A 14,799-nucleotide genomic window follows, 5' to 3' on the forward strand; every position below is an offset into this window, starting at 1 on the left:
TTCGGTGCTGTGCCGGGTTGAACTCCCAGAGAGTAAAGTCCCGTTGTTGACACGGGAGGATTCGGCGAACAAGCATGACCTGGACTACATTTACAAGCCTGATTGGCTTGTTTACCAGGGACTGGATGCATGTCTTCAGTCCGGTCACCTCTTCCTCGTTACCCCATGATAGGCCCGTCTCTTTCCAGGACATGAGCCGCGTGGGGGTTCCGGATCGGAACTCGGGGGCTGCGATCCATTTCGGATTGCGTGGCTCGATGATGTAAAACCACCCGGCTTGCCACCCCTTTAGGGTCTCTACGAAGGAGCCCTCGAACCACAGGACGTTGGCAATCTTGCCCGCCATGGCGCCTCCGCACTCCGCCTTGCTGCCGCGCACCACCTTGGGCTTGACGTTGAAGGTCTTGAGCCAGAGGCCGAAATGGGGGCGGACGCGGAGGAAAGCCTCGCACACGACGATAAACGCCGAGATGTTGAGGATGAAGTTCGGGGCCAGATCGTGGAAATCCAGGCCGTAGTAGAACATGAGCCCCCGGACGAATGGGTGAAGTGGAAAACCCAGTCTGCGGAGGAAGTGGGGAAGGAATACTACCCTCTCGTGGGGCCTTGGGGTGGGGAGGAGCTGCCCCTTCTCGGGAAGTCGGTGCGCGATGTCTTTGGACAAGTATCCGGCCTTCCTAAGCTTTTTGACGTCGCCCTCCGTGATGGAGGAGACCTTCCACTTGCCTCCCGCTCCGGACATTGCTGGAGAAGGTTGAGGTGGGAAGTGCGGGCTTGGGCGCTGGAGCTCGAGTGCGCAGGAGATGGATAGGCAAAGGAGGAAGAAGGCGTAGGTAAAAAGGTGGATCCTTATCCCCTTATATGGGCGGATGCGGTTGTGCGTCCCCACCTGCCTAGTAAAACTCGCTTGCCTCCCAAGCGCCGTGATAAGTGGCGCGGTTGGATTACCCACATCCATATTGATGAGAATCCCGTAAAGGGGGTACATGATCTCTGCTTTGACAAGACGTGCCAAGGAAACCGCCTCGCAAAACATGCTGAGGTGGAAAAGTAAAAACGATTCGAGTAAAGGACTTGGTTGTAGTGTGATGACGCACTGCGGAATACGTCAGCAGATTTGATTTGTGTTAATATTATTCTCTCTATGGCAATATGTGGGAGCTTATTTTGCAGAGTCGGACACTACTATTGGTGTTTACAATCTTCTATGAAGGACTTGGAGGAGGAACCCGCCTTGCAATGCCGAAGACAATTTGCGCGCCGGACTCGTCGTCATTGAAGCCTGGTTCAGGGGCTACTGAGGGAGTCCTGGATTAGGGGGTGTTCGGGTAGCCGGACTATACCCTCAGCCGGACTCCTGGACTATGAAGATACAAGATTGAAGACTTCGTCCCGTGTCCGGATGGGACTTTCCTTGGCGTGGAAGGCAAGCTTGGCGATGCGGATATTCAAGATCTCCTACCATTGTAACCGACTTTATGTAACCCTAACCCTATTTGGTGTCTATATAAACCGGAGGGTTGTAGTCCGTAGGCAATCAACTCCATACACAACAATCATACCATAGGCTAGCTTCTAGGGTTTAGCCTCCTTGATCTCGTGGTAGATCTACTCTTGTACTACCCATATCATCAATATTAATCAAGCAGGAGTAGGGTATTACCTCCATCGAGAGGGCCCGAACCTGGGTAAAAAACATCGTGTCCCTTGTCTCCTGTTACCATCCGGCCTTGACGCACAGTTCGGGACCCCCTACCCGAGATCCGCCGGTTTTGACACCGACAATCCTTCTCCTTGGACGGTTTGGGAGGAAAAGGAATGGGTTTTTGAACCCATGGTTCTCTTTCTTTACCATGTTTCCTAGCAACAAAGTCTTTCTTATCATAACGTTGATTCTTTGATTGTGGGTTATCAAGATCAACATCAGGTTCAATTTCTATATCATTATCATTGCTAGGTTGAGCATCATCATGGACATTATCATTAACATCATCACTAGGTTCATGTTCATTACCAGATTGTGTTTCAGCATCAGAAATAGAAATATCATGTGGATTCTTAGGTGTTTCAGCAATAGATTCACTAGAAGCATGCAAAGTCCTATCATTTTTCTTTTTCTTCCTTTTAAAAGGACTAGGTGCATCTATATTATTTCTCTGAGAATCTTGCTCAATTCTCTTAGAGTGGCCTTCAGGATATAAAGGTTCCTGAGTCATTTTAACAGTTCTAATAGCCACTCTAACAGCATAGTCCTTATTCTTACTATTCAATTCATTGAGCAAATCATTTTGAGCTTTAAGTACTTGTTCTACTTGAGTGGTGACCATAGAAGCATGTTTACTAATAAGTTTAAGTTCACCTACATTAGCCATATAATCACCCAAGTGTTCAAGCATATCAGCACCGCGTTTTAATTCTCTACCAAAATAAGCATTGAAGTATTCTTGCTTAACCATAAATTTATCAAACTCATCTAAGCATGGGCTAGCAAACTTGGTGAATGGGATTTCAGCTTTATCATATCTATATAGAGAATTTACCTTTACTACCTGTGTCGGGTTATAAAGACCATGTGTTTCTTCAATAGGCGGTAAATTAAGACCATGTATTTCTTCAATAGGAGGTAAATTCTTAACATCTTCAACTTTAATACCCTTTTTTTCATGGATTTCTTTGCCTCTTGCATATCTTCAGGACTGAGAAAAAGAACATCCCTTTTCTTCGGAGTTGGTTTAGGAATAGGCTCAGGGGCTGGCTCAGGAAGTGTCCAATTATTTTCATTTGTCAACATATTATTCAATAAAATTTCATCTTCATCCGGTGTTCTTTCCCTGAAAATAGAACCAACACAACTATCCAGGTAATCTCTGGAAGCATCAGTTAGTCCATTATAAAAGATATCAAGTATTTCATTTTTCTTAGGAGGATGATCAGGCAGAGCATTAAGTAATTGGAGAAGCCTCCCCCAAGCTTGTGGGAGACTCTCTTCTTCAATTTTCACAAAATTATATATATCCCTTAAGGCAACTTGTTTCTTATGAGCAGGGAAATATTTAGCAGAGAAGTAATAAATCATATCCTGGGGACTACGCACACAACCAGGATCAAGAGAATTAAACCATATCTTAGCATCACCCTTTAATGAGAATGGAAATATTTTAAGGATATAAAAGTAGCGAGTTCTCTCATCATTAGTGAACATGGTGGCTATATCATTTAATTTAGTAGGATGTGCCACAACAGTTTCAAATTCATAGCCATAAAAAGGATCAGATTCAACCAAAGTAATTATCTCAAGATCAATAGAGAATTCATAATCTTTATCAGTAACAAAGATAGGTGAAGTAGCATAAGCAGGATCATATTTCATTCTAGCATTCAGAGTTTTTTGTTTAAGCTTAGCTAATAATTTGTTAAGATCACTTCTATCATTGCAAGCAAGAAAGTCTCTTTTAGTTTCTTCATCCATAACATAGCCCTCAGGCACAACAGGTAATTCATATTTATTAGGAGAGCCTTCATAATCACTTTCATCAGTATTATCAGTTTCAATAATTTCATTCTCTCTAGCCCTAGCGAGTTGTTCATCAAGAAATGCACCAAATGGCACAGTAGTATCAAGCATAGAAGTAGTTTCATCATAAGTATCATGCATAGCAGAAGTGGCATCATCAATAATATGCGGCATATCAGAATTAATAGCAGAAGCAGGTTTAGGTGTCACAAGCTTACTCAAAAAAGAAGGTGAATCAAGTGCAGAGCTAGATGGCAGTTCCTTACCTCCCCTCGTAGTTGAGGGATAAATCTTGGTTCTTGGATCTTTCAAGTTCTTCATAATGATAAGAAGATATAAATCCCAAGTGACTCAAAGAATAGAGCTATGCTCCCCGACAACGGCGCCAGAAAATAGTCTTGATAACCCACAAGTATAGGGGATCGCAATAGTTTTCGAGGGTACAGTATTCAACCCAAATTTATTGATTCGACACAAGGGGAGCCAAAGAATATTCTCAAGTATTAGTAGTTGAGTTGTCAATTCAACCACACCTGGAAACTTAATATCTGCAGCAAGGTATTTAGTAGCAAAGTAGTATGATAGTAGTGGTAATGGTAGCAAAAGGTAATGATAGAAAAAGTAATGTTTTTGGTATTTTTTAGTGATTGTAACAATAGCAACGGACAAGTAAATAAGAGAAGAACAACATATAGAAAGCTTGTAGGCAATGGATTGGTGATAGTGAATTATGCCGGATGTGGTTCATCATGTAACAGTCATAACCTAGGGTGACACAGAACTAGCTCCAATTCATCAATGTAATGTACGCATGTATTCCGAATATAGTCATACGTGCTTATGGAAAAGAACTTGCATGACATCTTTTGTCCTACCCTCCCATGGCAGCGGGGTCCTAGTGGAAACTAAGGGATATTAAAGCCTCCTTTTAATAGAGTACCGGACCAAAGCATTAACACATAGTGAATACATGAACTCCCCAAACTACGACCATCACCGAGAGTGGTCCCGACTATTGTCACTTCGGGGTTGCCGGATCATAACACATAGTAGGTGACTATAGACTTGCAAGATAGGATCAAGAACTCACATATATTCATGAAATCATAATAGGTTCAGATCTGAAATCATGGCACTCGGGCCCTAGTGACAAGCATTAAGCACAGCAAAGTCATAGCAACATCAATCTCAGAACATAGTGGATACTAGGGATCAAACCCTAACAAAACTAACTCGATTACATGATAAATCTCATCCAAGCCATCACCGTCCAGCAAGCCTACGATGGAATTACTCACGCACGGCAGTGAGCATCATGAAATTGGTGATGGAGGATGGTTGATGATGACGATGGCGATGGATTCCCCTCTCCGGAGCCCCGAACGGACTCCCGATCAGCCCTCCCGAGAGAGTTTAGGGCTTGGCGGTGGCTCCATATCGTAAAACGCGATGAATCCTTCTCTCTGATTTTTTCTCTCCGAACACGAATATATAGAGTTGGAGTTGAGGTCGGAGGAGCTCCAGGGGGCCCACGATGTAGGGGGGCGCGCCCAGGGGGCCAGGCGCGCCCGCACCCGCGTGGCTAGGGTGTGGGCCCCCTGGTCTTGATCTTTTACCAGTATTTTTTATTATTTCCAAAAATAATCTCTGTGAAGTTTTAGGTCATTCCGAGAACTTTTGTTTCTGCACATAAATAACACCATGGCAATTCTGCTAAAAACAGCGTCAGTCCGGGTTAGTTCCATTCAAATCATGCAAGGTAGAGTCCAAAACAAGGGCAAAAGTGTTTGGAAAAGTAGATACGTTGGAGACGTATCATCTCCCCCAAGCATATGAACTGTGGTTTGGCAAGAGATCCGAGTTGTCGTTTCTTAAAGTTTGGGGCTGCGATGCTTATGTGAAAAAGCTTCAACCTGATAAGCTCGAACCCTAATCGGAGAAATGTGTCTTCATATGATACCCAAAAGAGACTGTTGGGTACACCTTCTATCACAGATCCGAAGGCAAGATATTTGTTGCTAAGAATGAATCCTTTCTAGAGAAGGAGTTTCTCTCAAAAGAAGTGAGTGGGAGGAAAGTAGAACTTGATGAGGTAATTGTACCTTCTCCCGAATTGGAAAGTAGTTCATCATAGAAATCAGTTCCAGTTATTCCTACACCAATTAGTTAGGAAGCTAATGATGATGATCATGAAACTTCTGATCAAGTTACTACCGAACCTCGTAGGTCAACCAGAGTAACATCCGTACCAGAGTGGTACGGTAATCCTGTTCTGGAGGTCATGTTACTTGACCATGACGAACCTACGAACCAGAGTAACATCCGTACCAGAGTGGTACGGTAATCCTTCTCACCTGTAGAGATGCTTCAGTCTGTCCAAATCATGTTAGCAATTGCCGCATTTTATGATTATGAAATTTGGCAAATGGATGTCAAAACTGCATTCCTTAATGGATATCTTAAAGAAGAGTTGTATATGATGCAACTAGAAGGTTTTGTCGATCCAAAAGGTGCTAACAAAGTGTGCAAGCTCAAGCGATTCATTTATGGACTGGTGCAAGCCTCTCAGAGTTGGAATATACGCTTGATATTGTGATCAAAGCATATGGTTTTATACATACTTTTGGAGAAGACTGTATTTACAAGAAAGTGAGTGGGAGCTGTGTAGCATTTCTGATATTATATGTGGATGTCATATTGTTGATCCGAAACGATACTGAATTTCTGAATGGCATAAAAGGATAATTGAATAAGAATTTTTCAATGAAAGACCTCGGTCAAGCTGCTTATATATTGGGCATCAAGATCTATATAGATAGATCAAGATGCTTAATTGGACTTTCACAAAGCACATACCTTGATAAATTTTTGAAGAAGTTCAAAATGTATCAAGCAAAGAAAGGGTTCTTTCCTATGTTACAAGGTGTGAAGTTGAGTCAAACTCAATGCCCGACCACAGCAGAAGATAGAGAAAAAAATGAAAGTCATTCCCTATGCCTCAGTTATAGGTTCTATCATGTATGCAATGCTATGTACCAGATCTGATGTGTGCCTTGCTATTAGTTTAGCAGGGAGGTACCAAAGTAATCCAGGAGTGGATCACTGGACAACGGTCAAGAACATCCTGAAATACCTAAAAAGGACTAAGGATATGTTTCTCGTTTATGGAGGTGACAAATAGCTCGTCGTAAATGGTAACGTCGATGCAAGCTTTGACACTGATCCGAATGACTCTAAGTCACAAACCGGATACGTATTTATATTGAATGGTGGAGCTGTCAGTTGGTATGGTTCCAAGCAGAGCGTTGTGGCAGGATCTACGTGTGAAGCAGAGTACATAGCTACTTCGGAAGCAGCAAATGAAGGAGTCTGGATGAAGGAGTTCATATCCGATCTAGGTGTAATACCTAGTGCATTGGGTCCAATGAAAGTCTTTTGTGACAGTACTGGAGCAATTGCCTTGGCGAAGGAATCCATATTTCACAAGAGAACCAAACACATCAAGAGACGCTTCAATTCCATCTGCGAGGCAATAATAAAGTTTTTATTTATATTTCCTTATATCATCATAAATGTTTATTATCCATGCTAGAATTGTATTAACCGGAAACTTAGTACATGGGTGAATACATAGACAAAAAGAGTGTCCCTAGTATGCCTCTACTAGACTAGCTCATTAATCAAATATGGTTAAGCTTCCTAATCATAGACATGTGTTTTCATTTGACGAACGTGGTCACATCATTAGAGAATGATGTGATGGAAAAGACCCATCCGTTAGCTTAGCATAATGATCGTTTAATTTTATTTCTATTGCTTTCTTCATGACTTATATATGTTCCTCTGACTATGAGATTATGTAACTCCCGAATACTGGAGGAACACCTTGTGTGCTATCAAACGTCACAACGTAACTGGGTGATTACAAAGATGTTCTACATGTGTTTCCGATGTTGTTTGTTGAGTTGGCATATATCGATATTAGGATTTGTCACTCCGTGTATCGAAGAGGTATCTCTGGGCCCTCTCGGTAATGCACATCACTATGAGCCTTGCAAGCAATGTCTGTACTGAGTTAGCCACGGGATGATGTATTACAGAACAAGTAAAGAGAATTGTTGGCAACAAGATTGAACTAGGTATGATGATACCTACGATCGAATCTCAGGCCAGTAACATACCAATGACAAAGGGAACAACATATGTTGTTATGCGGTTTGACCGATAAAGATCTTTATAGAATATGTAGGAGCCAATATGAGCATCCAGGTTCCGCTATTGGTTATTGACCGGAGATATGTCTCGGTCATGTCTACATAGTTCTCGAACCCGTAGGGTCCGCACGCTTAACGTTCGATGATGATTTTTATTATGAGTTATGTGATTTGATGAATTGAAGTCTGTTTAGAGTCCTGGATGAGATCACGGACATGACGAGGAGTATCGGAATGGTCGAGACATAAAGATTGATATATTAGAAGGTTATGTTTGGACACTAGAATTGTTTTGGAAAGGTTTGGGAATTTTTCGGAGTAACGGGGGTTACCTGAACCCCCCCCCCCCTGGGGAGTTAATGGGCCTTCATGGGCCCTAGTTGAGAGAGGAGGCGGCGGCCAGGTGGTGGCACCCCCCAAGCCCAAACCGAATTGGACTAGGGTTGGGGGGGGGGCGGCCCCCCTTTCCTTCTCTGCTCCTCCTCCTTTCCTCCTTCTCCTAGTGGGAATAGGAAAGGGGGGCGAATCCTACTTGGAACGGGAGTCCAAGTAGGACACCCCCCATGGCGCGCCCCCCTTGGGCCAGCCACCTCTCCTCCCCCCTTTATAGCCTCCGGTGATGATGGCCCCCTCTGGCAGGGTGCCAGAGAGGGCCTAGATTGATTTCTCATGGCTACAGAGGCTTGCGGCGGCGGAACTTCCAATCTAGGTTATTTTCTGGGGGTTTCTGTATTTATTGGAATTTTTGGCATCGGTTTCACGTCAGGGGGGTCTCCGAGTCGTCCACGAGATAGGGGCCCATGCCCAGGGGGTGGGGCGCGCCCCCACCCTCATGGACGGCTCGGGACCCTTCTGTCCCAACTGGCACTAAGCTCTAGGTTAATAGGTTAATCTAAGATGGATAATATAATAGCATGAATATTTCTTTTCTGCAATACTCAAAAACAAGGGGAAAACAGAAATCTGGCACTAAGCTCTAGGTTAATAGGTTAGTCCCAAAAATCATGTAAAATAGCATATAAATACATATAAAACATCTAAGATGGATAATATAATAGCATGAATATTTCATAAATTATAGATACGTTGGAGACGTATCAGCATCCCCGATCTTAATTCCTACTCGTCCTCGAGTAGGTAAATGATAAAAGAAATAATTTATGAAGTGTGAATGCTAGCAAGTGCATAAGTTTCATCAATGATAGTTCCAATCAATTTTTCAAGCATCATTATATATCATAACAGTAGCTCAACTCATGAAACTTCTCACGATCAAGTAACAAGCTATTGACATGTTAAAGTATAGATCATAAACTTTATTGAAAACTAACAAACCGTGCTCTTAGTCATCAAACAATTGCAATTCATCTTATTTTCGAGAAGGGTTTATGTAAGAGCTTTGATTCAGCAAACTCCACATACTCAACTATCATTTAATCAATCACAAATGCTAACACTCATGTGATATTTATGGGTTCAAAGTTTTAATCGGACACAGAGAAAGATAGGGGTTTATAGTTTCACCTCCCATCCTTTTACCTCACGGGTAATGTCAACAATAATAATTTATGATAACCTACATCCAAGTGGATATATATATCCGGATTGATCCAGCACAAAGTGCTTGCCAAAGGAAAAAGTGTAAAAAGGAAAGGTGATGACCACCATGACTCTTGTATAAGGGTAGAAGATAAAAGTAAAAGATAGGCCCTTCGCAGAGGGAAGCAGAGGTTTTCATGCGCTTTTATGGTTGGATGCGCAAAATCTTAATGCAAAAGAACGTCACTTTATATTGCCACTTGTGATATGGTCCTTTATTATGGAGTCCGTCGCTTTTATTTCTTCCACATCACAAGATCGTATAAAGCTTATTTTCTCCACACTAATAAATCACACATATTTAGAGAGCAATTTTTATTGCTTGCAACAATGACAACTTACTTGAAGGATCTTACTCAATCCATAGGTAGATATGGTGGACTCTCATGGCAAAACTGGGTTTAAGGATATTTGGAAGCACAAGTAGTATCTCTACTTGGTGCAAATAATTTGGCTAGCATGAGAGGGAAAGGCAAACTCAACATGTTGGATGATCCAAGACAATATAACGTTTCGGATATAGGAAAACATAACCCATTAAGTTGTCTTCCTTGTCCAACATCAACCTTTTAGCATGTCATATTTTAATGAGTGCTCACAATTGCAAAAGATGTCCAAGATAGTATATTTATATTTGAAATCTCTCTTCCTTCAATATTCTTTCATGAATTGTTCAAGTGACCAATTCTGCGTTTGCCAGCTTCCAATAAAGTTACTACCTATAGTTATTATGTGTGAAGTCATTACTCCCCATGTTGTAAGCATATGAAATGTATATAAATTCAGATTTATGATATTCAATTCATTCAACCATTTCCTCATAGGATATATGTGAAGCACGTGAGTAAATGACAAACTAATACAAAAAGATATAAGTGAAGAATACTGAGTAGTCAAATAATTAAATAGCCATGGGAGGATTCTTTTTCATTCAAGATTTCAGATCCAATGATTTTATTCAAACAGCAACTCAAATAGAAAATACGCTCCAAGCAAAACACATATCATGTGATGAATACAAATATAGCTCCGAGTAAGGTATACCGATAGTTTTGAAGACGAAAGAGGGGATGCCTTCCGGGGCATCCCCAAGCTTAGGCGCTTGAGTCTTCCTTGAATATTACCTTGGGGGAGCCTTGGGCATCCCCATTCTTAGGGTATTTCCACTCCTTATTCTCCTCATATCAACATCTCACCCAAAGCTTGAAAACTTCAATCACACAAAACATAACGGAACTTCATGAGATAGGTTAGTATGATAAAGAGTAAACCATTCACTTTGGTACTGTCAAAGACAAGTATCATAATTGTTCTCACACAATTTCTACTGTACCATATCATTTCTACAATTTATATTAAGAAATATAAGCCATAGAAACTAGAAAACAAGCAAGCTATGCAATGAAAACAGAATCTGTCAGAAACTGAACAGTCTGTAATGATCTGAAAACCATACATACTTCTGCTACTCCAAAAATTCTGAAATAAATTGGTGGACATGAGGAATTTGTCTATTAATTGTCTGAAAAAAGAATCAACTCAATATCATTATTATGTAAAAAATGGCACCTAATCTTGTGAGCGCAAAGTTTCTGTTTTTACGGCAAGATCACATTAACTTTCACTCAAGTCTTCCCAAAGGTTTTACTTGGCACTTTGTTGAAACAAATCTATAAAACATGATTAATACATTAGATTAATCATGTAAACACACAAAAACAGTAAGGGTAAATATCGGGTTGTCTCCCAACAAGCGCTTTTCTTTAATGTCTTTTAGCTAGGCATGATGATTTCAATGATGCTCACATAAAAGATAAGAATTGAAACATAAAGAGAGCATCATGAAGAATATAACTAGCACATTTGAACCTAACCCACTTCCTATGCCTAGGGATTTTGTGAGAACACAATTTATGGGAACAAGAATCAACTAGCATAGGAAGGCAAAACAAGTATAACTTCAAAACTTTAAGCACATAGAGAGGAAACTTAATATTATTGCAACTCCTACAAGCATGTATTCCTCCCTCATAATAATTTTCAGTAGCATCATGAATGAGTTAAACAATATAACCAACACATAAAGCATTATGTTCATGATCTACAAGCATACAAATTTTCTCATTCGGGATAGTGAGAGCAAACTTCTTCTAAATTCACTTTAGATGATAGTATTATTCATACTCCAAAAGATATAAGTGAAGTTCATGGATCATTCTATAATTAATATAGACTAACCAATATCCAAGCTCAAAATATATAAGTGAAGCACACGAAGCATTCTATAAAACCATACTCAAAAGATTTAAGTGAAGCACAAAGAGCAATTCTATAAGATCATACTTAAAAGATATAAGTGAAGCACAAAGAGCAATTCTATAAGATCATACTTAAAAGATATAAGTGAATCACATGAAGTATTACATAAATAAATAAAGGGATATCTCATACTAGCATGATTCTTAAAGTAAAAACAAAAACACAAAGGACACAAATTATGTGACCAAAACAAAAACTGAGATATAGCGATAATTGTTGAAGAAGAAAGATGGGATGCCAACCGGGGCATCCCCAAGCTTAGATGCTTGAGTATCCTTGAAATATTTACTTGGGTTCCTTGGGAATCCCCAAGCTTGAGCTCTTGCCTATCCTTATTCTTATCATATTGGTAGCTCCTCGATCTTCGAACACTTCATCCACACGAAACTTTAACAATACTTTGTGAGATCCGTTAGTGTAATAAAGCAAATCACTACCTTTAGGTACTATTTCAAACTTATTCAAATTTTATATTAGAACTATATATACTGTATTCCAACTTCACCATGGTTCATACCCCCCGATAGTACCCATAGATTCATCAAAATAAGCGAACAAGTCATAGAAAACAGAATCTGTCAAAAACAGGACAGTCTGTAGTAATATGGAAGTTTAGTACACTTCTGTAACTCAAAAAATTCTAAAAAATATGAAAATTTAAAAAACTTGTTCAGAAGTAATGTGCAAAAAGTTTCAGACCCATTTGAATTTCTAGTAAAAAATGTAAAATCATGCGCTACAGCCAAAGTTTCTGTTTTTGTACTGCACAAAGTAAACAAGCAATCTAATCATCCTAAAACCAAGGCTTGGCACATTATTTTTATAATACAATGGATATATACAAGGGGTAATTATTTTCATAGAATATTGCATGAATTTTTTTACATTGTTTCCATGAGCATGAACACAAGTGTTCAAGGTCGACCCTCATTTCTCCAATGCATAACCTTCCAATCACTTCTCTTATTGAAAAACTTTTTAGGTATGAGAGGCAAGTAATTTTTTTGTATTTTCATTCTTTAAAAAAAATGTATGTTTCACCCACAACTAAACAGAAAAAAAAGGAAAAACAAAATCTACTTAGTGAAGAAAGCAAATAAGCATACACAAAAATATCAACTCCACGCTATTGCTCCCCGGCAACGGCGCCAGAAAAGAGCTTGATAATCCCCAAGTGTAGGGAATCATTGTAGCAATTACCAATGGTGGAAGTGATAAGTATAGAGTGTCAAACCCACAAGGAATTAAAGGTAAGATCAATATTCTCTCAAGCCCTATCTGCCACTGATACGACTCTACGTACACCGAACGTTTGCTTCCAACTAGAAATGAGAAACAAAACTACGTTGTGGGTATGAAGAAGATAACTTTGCATAATATCGGGGATCTAAAACATAAAAGTAGGTGTTGTTATCATAAAGTTAGAATATATTACTAAATATTACAAATAGCGAGTGTGGAATAATGATGGATCGGTGTGCGGAATTGTCCTAGGCAATTGTTAACAAGATCGATAATCGTCATTGCAATTTTATATGAGGGAGAGGCATAAGCTAACATACTTTCTCTTCTTGGATCATATGCACTTATGATTGGAACTCTAGCAAGCACCCGCAACTACTAAAGATCATTAAGGTAAAAAAACCCAACTATAGCATTAAAGCATCAAGTCCCTTTTATCCCATACGCAACAACCCCCTTACTCGGGTTTATGCTTCTGTCACTCAAGCAACCCACTATAAGAGAATCATGAACGTATTGCAACACCCTACAGCGGGAATCCCTCATGCTTGCGCATCACCAAAATAAAACATACAATTCATACCAATCTAGATCATCAATCAACCCAAAGACAAAGGATATCTACTCAAAACATCATAGGATGGCAACACATCATTGGATCATAATATGTGGCATCAAGCACCATGTTCAAGTAGGGATTACAGCGGGCTGCGGGAGAGTGGACCGCGTAAAAGAGATGAGGATGGTGATGATGATGGTGATGTTGATGAAGACGATCACCACGGCGATGATTCCCCTCCCGATGGCACTCTGGTTCCACTAAGAGAGAGGAGGAGAGGTTCTCCCCCTTGTGCTTCCTCCTCCATGGCCTCCCCTGGATGTGGAGAGGTTCTCACTCTGGTCCTTGGCCTTCATGGCCATGATGACCCCTCCGGGATCCTCCTCCATAGCCTCCGGTGATGATGGCCCCCTCTTGCAGGGTGCCAGAGAGGGCCTAGATTGATTTATCATGGCTACAGAGGCTTGCGGCAGCGGAACTTCCGATCTAGGTCAATTTTCTAGGGGTTTCTGTATTTATAGGAATTTTTGGCGTCGGTTTCACGTCAGGGGGGTCTCCGAGTCATCCACGAGATAGGGGCCCACGCCCAGGGAGTGGGGCGTGCCCCCACCCTCGTGGACGGCTCGGGACTCTTCTGGCCCAACTCTTTTACTCTGGGGGCTTCTTTTGGTCCATAAAAAATCATCAAAAATCGGCACGTCAATTGGACTCCGTTTGGTATTCCTTTTCTGCAATACTCAAAAAGAAGGGAAAAACAGAAACTGGCACTGGGCTCTAGGTCAATAGGTTAGTCCCAAAAATCATATAAAATAGCATATAAATGCATATGAAATATCTAAGATGGATAATATAATAGTATGAATATTTCATAAATTATAGATACATTGGAGACGTATCAGTGCCCCCCTCCTGTTGGTCTTTGCTCTTGTATTTTTTATATATTCCATAAAAAATCTCCAAAAACTTTCGTCCAATTCCTAGAACTTTTATTTTTGCACAAAAACAACACCATGGTAGTTCTGCTGAAAACAGCGTCAGTCCAGGTTAGTTTCATTCAAATCATGCAAATTAGGGTCCAAAATAAGAGAAAACGTGTTTGGAAAAGTAGATACAATGGAGACGTATCAACTCCCTCTGGCTTAACTCATTGCTTGTCCTCAAGCAATTCAGTTGACAAACTGAAAGTGATAAAGAAAAACTTTTATGAACTGTTTTGTTTATGTGTCTATATATATGCTTAAATTATACACAGGTTTCAACAAAGATCATAACTAACCATGCAAATGATAATTCTTAGAAACTATATTCACTCATATGAATGGCATAATCGACTAGCGAGCAATAATAAAATA

The sequence above is a fragment of the Triticum urartu genome, chromosome 6A (genome assembly GCF_056163025.1).
Source record: "Triticum urartu cultivar PI428250 chromosome 6A, HENAU_Tu73, whole genome shotgun sequence".
Taxonomy (NCBI): domain Eukaryota; kingdom Viridiplantae; phylum Streptophyta; class Magnoliopsida; order Poales; family Poaceae; genus Triticum; species Triticum urartu.